This window comes from Pteropus alecto, unplaced genomic scaffold, assembly GCF_000325575.1.
Source record: "Pteropus alecto unplaced genomic scaffold, ASM32557v1 scaffold110, whole genome shotgun sequence".
NCBI classification, from domain to species: Eukaryota; Metazoa; Chordata; class Mammalia; order Chiroptera; family Pteropodidae; genus Pteropus; species Pteropus alecto.
In genome coordinates, this window is record NW_006431920.1 from 13,059,061 (window position 1) to 13,064,932 (window position 5,872).

Below are 5,872 nucleotides of genomic sequence, written 5' to 3' on the forward strand. Positions count from 1 at the left end.
TTCAAACTTCCTGTTATGTGAGTAATCAATGTCTTTTTTTTGTTTAAGCCAGTTGACTTTGAGTCTTCTATAAAAGTAGTTTAAAACATCCTAACAGATTTTTAAAAATAAAAATAAATAATTGTTTCAGAAATTGATTATCAAAGGACAAGACTAATCTGCACTTAATATAGTGTTATTGACTAATGAACTATTTCATCCTGTGCTGTTGACTTTAAACAAAAATACAGCCAGATATGTCTCCAGCAAAATAGGTTTATTCGGGAACAACAAATTCCGGACATGTGGTTAAATGTCAAATCACTCACGAGTCCTGAGAAATAAAGGAGAGGAACACTCTTTTATGAACTTGGGAGGAGCCATTGTAAATGAAGAGTCCACTGGAGGAAACGGAAAGTTTGAAGTACAGTGACTTTTCATTGGCTGAGTAATGGCAGCTTCCAATTGGCTGAGCTGTTAAAAAAATAAGGAAGAATCTTGTCTTCCTCCTGAAGAGGTGGTAAAGTAGCATCATTTCCTGTCAGAGATTTAAGGTTCGTCTCTTCCATTTGGAATCAATAGTGTGAATCAATCAATACTAAGTGACATATGCATGAGAGTTCTCTCTTCTAGCTTCTTGCCTCCATTTTAAATGATGTTTCTGATTATTAATTTTCACATGTCCAATATGGTAGCTACTAGCTACATGTGACTGTTGAGCACTTGAAATGTAAAATAAATGTCATATTCTGAAGACTTACAACAAAAAAAACCAAAAAGTAAACAAACAACTAATAATTTTAACAGATTACATGTTGAAATAACAATATTTAAGACATAGAATTTAATAAAATATGTTATTGAAATTAATCTTACTTTTTTTACTGTTTTTAATGTGAATACTAGAAAATTTAAAATTACGTATGTGGTTCTCATTATACTAGACAGGATTGATCTAGAGAGAATCCAAGAATCGTTACATCATTTGTCAACTGAGGTAAGTCACAGAATTCCTTGAAATGCTTTATATTTGACACTTTTCAAATACTATTTATATAGCAAGATTCAGATATAAATTGTGAATTTCAGGAATTATTTGCAATTACAAATGTGTAATAGAACATATATGTGAATGAACAAAGTGCTCATGGCACAAATTCATTTATGTGCTTGCTTTTTCCACCCCAAATTCATGCTTGCTAAGATGTTAAGGGCAAGGGCATAGGAATAGATAAAAGGAGTGCATTCAAGATTTTTAAGTTTAATAAGGGCAGAGAAATAGAGAAGTTCAAGGAAGTTCAATCACAGACTAATACTTAAACCATTTTCTACTTAGATTATTCTCTCTATATCTTCCTCATGCAATGAGTTCATGCAGTTGTTCCGCACAAAATATTAAATATACCAAAAGAAAAACACCTCCTCAAAGAGTAATGAAAGCAAAGATGATTTATTTCTGGACAGTGTTCCCAAGAGAACATACTACCACTAGGGAGCAGCATAGGTTATTTCTTGGGTACTCAGCATCAACATCAATTTCAAAGACAATCAGCTACATTTGCACAATGCTTTCCAGTGAATAAATTGCTCTTATCACTCATTTGCATTATAACATGATGAGGGATATTCTATTCATACCCTCATTTTTCAAATGCAGAAGTGAAGACCTGTAGAAGCTCAAGATCACAGTGGTAGGAAGTGGTAGAGTTGAAATTGTGTTTTTCCACTCTAAAGTCAGTGCTCAGCTTAATAAATATTGAGAGAGCTAATGATCAAAGACACTCTCCTGGGTGTACGAGTTTCAGCCTAAAAGGAGCAACCACTAAATGTTTCAATTCTAGAGTGTACCATTCATTTTCTATCAGGTCATTTATTGTTGAGTAGGAGGAGAGATATAACACTCCACATTAACTTTAAGTTGTATTCCAATTTTAGAAAGTTAAAATATAAAAAAGGAAGTGTGCTGTAAACTTAAGAAATAGCATACATAAATAATTCAAGTTTATACATTTGTGTATATTCATGTTTGTGTGTGTGTGTTGATAACTTTTTAAAGAAAATGGTACAGTGATCAGTACTTTATTTATTTTTAGGCAAGACAACCCTTGGTTGACCTCACAGTGTTGATAACCTTTTAAAGAAAATGATACAGTGATCAGTACTTTTATTTATTTATTTTTAGGCGAGACAACCTTTGGTTGACCTCACAGATTGCAAGGACCTTGTCAGCTTACAATCCCTTACTTATTATTTATTTATTTATTTGCTTGCTTGTTTGTTTGTTTATATTTTTTATGCCTACAGCACCTGGTCTTCCTAGAAAGTCTCCCATCCAAGTACTAACCAGGCCTGATTCTGCTTAGCTTCCTAGATCAGATGGGATTGGGCTTGTTCAGGGTGGCATGGCTGAAGACATGTTTTTTATTCTTGATCTTGTCTTCCTAATTCTTCCTCTTCTTCTTTCATACAAAAGTGCATTTATCTTGTACCTCATTGCCTTAGGGTCTGTTCTTACTTGAAATCTCAAAGTGATGTTCACTAGATTCTTGATTCATTAACAAGGTTAAGGAAGAACCTATGGTCTCCTACTCTTCTCAAAAGCATTTTTCCTTTTTAAGAAGGCAATGACCAATTTCAGGTCAGGTAATAATGGTGGCTAGTGTCAAAAGAGGAAATATTTTGCAACATTACTCAATAACACTAAGGAGGTGGATGCATTCTCCACCCTTATGCTGTATCCTTATGAAGGACCACTTCTTTCTTGCCCTACATGTATTTCCTGCCAATGATGACCAGATAATTTTCCACGTGTAGGAAATATGATTGCTTTGGAACCAGGGTTTTTGAAGGGCTGAGAAACCACGGGCTAATATTGAAATGAAGGAATTGGATTAGGTCATTTGAAAGGTTCATTTATTCAACTAACATTTAGAGAATACCTACTATGTATCTTGTACTAGACTGGCACTAAGAACATTAAAATAAGAAAGTAGTTTTCAGACAAAAAGAAAAACTTTCCAATGACACATAGTAAGACCAAGATAGTGCCAACATTAAATGCAAAATGGGTGTTTGTACCTGGGCAGAAAATCCTTTCTCCTGGTATCTTTATTTAAGGAAATAATAGTGAAACTCTGCCTAATAATGATGCTCACCTTTTGGTCTTCTCACCTTTGTGTGGTCCCATTTCACACTCTAGCAGGGTTCGTCTCTGTGACTAATAAATTATGCGGAAGTCATAGGACAGCTTCCATCTTGGCCCCTCTTGCTTTTCCTGCGTCTTGGATCACTACTAGCTCAAGAGAGGTCAGTGGCCATGTTGGGAAAGGCCCAAGTGTCAGGGAACTGAAGCGGTGAGCGTCTCCTTCTCCGGAAGCAGTCCAGCCTTCAGAGGCTGCAGCCTTGGCCGACAGTCTGACTACAACTTCATGAGACCCTGAGCCAGAAGCACCCAGGTCAGCCACTGCTGGATTTGGGATCCACAGAAACTGTGAGGTAATAAATGTTTGTTGTGTTAAGCTGCTATTTTGGGGAGTAATTTGTTACACTGTGTTGAAATAACTTTCTAGGCCCTAAATGGAGCTGCTTCTGCCAGAGTTGCCTCATCAGCAAACCGAAACTTAAGTAATGTTCGTGTCCCCGTAAAGGCTCCACTTGACTGGAAACGCAGTCTATCCAGTCAGCCATTCCTTCAACGCCAAGCCAACTCTGGGATCCTCCCATAACATTGTTTTTTTTTCACAGTCATTTATAATGTTGATGAGAAAAAAAAATTTATTTCCGGCAGGGTCTCTCTCTGTGTGGAGTTTGCACGTTCCCCCTTTGTCTAGGAGTGTTTTCTCCGGGGACACCAGTTTCCTCTTACATCCCAAAGAGGTGCCTGTGACGTGAATAGTGCATCTACATTGTCCCAGTCTGAGAGGGTGTGAGTGGCCCAGGACGGGCATGCTGGGAAAGTGGTCCCACCCTGCGCCCCGAGCTACGAGGAGAGGCTCCTGACACCCACAACCCTGAACTGGAATAAGAGTGTTGTAAAAAAATTATCTTACTTGCTTTTATTAATCTTTCAAGAATGTATGTGTGGCTCACATTTATTTTAGTGTTGAATATTAGAAGTATTTTGGATCTTTATTTAGAAGTTTGGTGCTGTTTTTGGGACCAGAAATATGCTGTAGGAACTTTACTTTTATTTACATCAATTAACCTCTGGTAAACTTGGTTTCATTATCTGAGATTTTGTCTAAAGTCACAGTTTCCAAGAACCTTTTGATAATGTTTGAGGACTACTTTGTTCTTTCTCCCCACCAAGCAGGGTTGACTCTGAAACCCCAGCTGGTAAGATATTTTCCACTCGTCTTTTCCTTGTTCTTCATTCTTCACCCTATAAAATCTCCTTGCCTTCCACTCCATTTTGCAGTTCTTCAAAGGGAGACCATTTGCTTCATGAAGGGTTAAAGTTTCTTTGTGTCACCTAAATTATCTTTTTAAGTCATTTTTTAACAGTTTTGGGTGACAAGGAATGGGATTTGAAACTGCTATCGGCCAAGAGGACAAAGAGACTTACAGGTGTGTTGCAGGCTGGGCACTTTGAGTTCACTCTTCTTCTCTGGTTATCAAGGCTGTGGGTAAGTCACTCTAGGATTTAAGGTCTGCTCTCATGCATGCAGCTCTATGATACAAACAAACTTTATTTTTAATGTACGTGTATAGTTTCCAGAAAGGCTGTTGGATCCTAAAAAGGTTCTCAGATGGTTATATTGGGAGTGTGCCATGGGAGACACATAAAGCCTCAAGGTAATTGTGCAGCATAAACTGCTGGAGGATTTGAGAAAATAAACAAAGACAAGAAATTCAAACTGTTTTGACCATCACAATCAAATGGGAATCAACATATTTTTTCCATCTCCCAAGAACACCATAGTCTTTATATCTCAGTCAATGGGATCCATATCCAACCACTTGCCTAAGTCAAGCATCTTGCAAATCCCCTTCATATCTTCCCATACTTTCTATCCCTTTCTTGCACAATTTTCTTTTTATTTAGCTTTATACCATCTACTATACTGTAAAATTTATATATAAATGAGAAAATGATTTCATTAACTTATTTCATCTTCCATAATAAAATAATGGAATAAAATTAACCTCTGAGATGCCTCTGAGAGAAGCCTTTCTCATTCGAATGAACGTAAAATGGTCCTTGGAAAAAAAATAGTTCTCTTTAAGAGAGACTAGACTTTGGCCAAAACCAAGTACCAAATAGACTTTAGGGAACCCTGCTGCTTTTGATATGGAATCCTGTTGGATTTGGTATAGGAAATCAATCAATAAAAATACCTGAAAGGAGATAAGAATATTTTATGATATTCAAGAAAGAATTTCTCTCTCTCTCTCTCTCTCTCTCTCTCTCTCTCTCTCTCTCTCTCTCCCTCTCTCTTTCTCCCTCTCTCAGCTTTTGTCAAATGGAAAAGGAAGACTGAGTCCTTAGGTACTGCCAGGGCAGTCTGTTTTTTTAAAGCCATGAAAAGGCTGTGGAAAAGGAAGAAGGACTGCAGGGGTTTTAACATCCATAAAACTATTTTGATAACAGGGAATCGACAGTCCCTGGACAAGCCAAATAAGTCAGAGTGAGTTAAATATAAGCCATGGGTAGCTCAGCATCAGATAAAATTATAATTTATAATAATTAATAGGGCAAAATCAGTATTTCTATACAAGAGAAGTCATAGTTATTAATATTTTGGTGAATGGATGATTAAAACTAAAGCATTCTGTGACATTTTATGATCAACGTTGTTCTTATCTTTCATTATTTTTTAAAAAAACATCATTGGCTATAGTCAGCTCCAGGTCTGACATGTTTCTGTAGCTCATGCACAATGATAAAGAATGC

At 36.7% G+C, this 5,872-nt stretch overlaps 1 pseudogene; it reads right to left on the bottom strand.

The window, feature by feature from the left end:
• Positions 1–2,274: 2,274 nt before the first annotated feature.
• On the bottom strand, positions 2,275–2,393 carry LOC112475500 (annotated as a pseudogene).
• Positions 2,394–5,872: the final 3,479 nt, after the last annotated feature.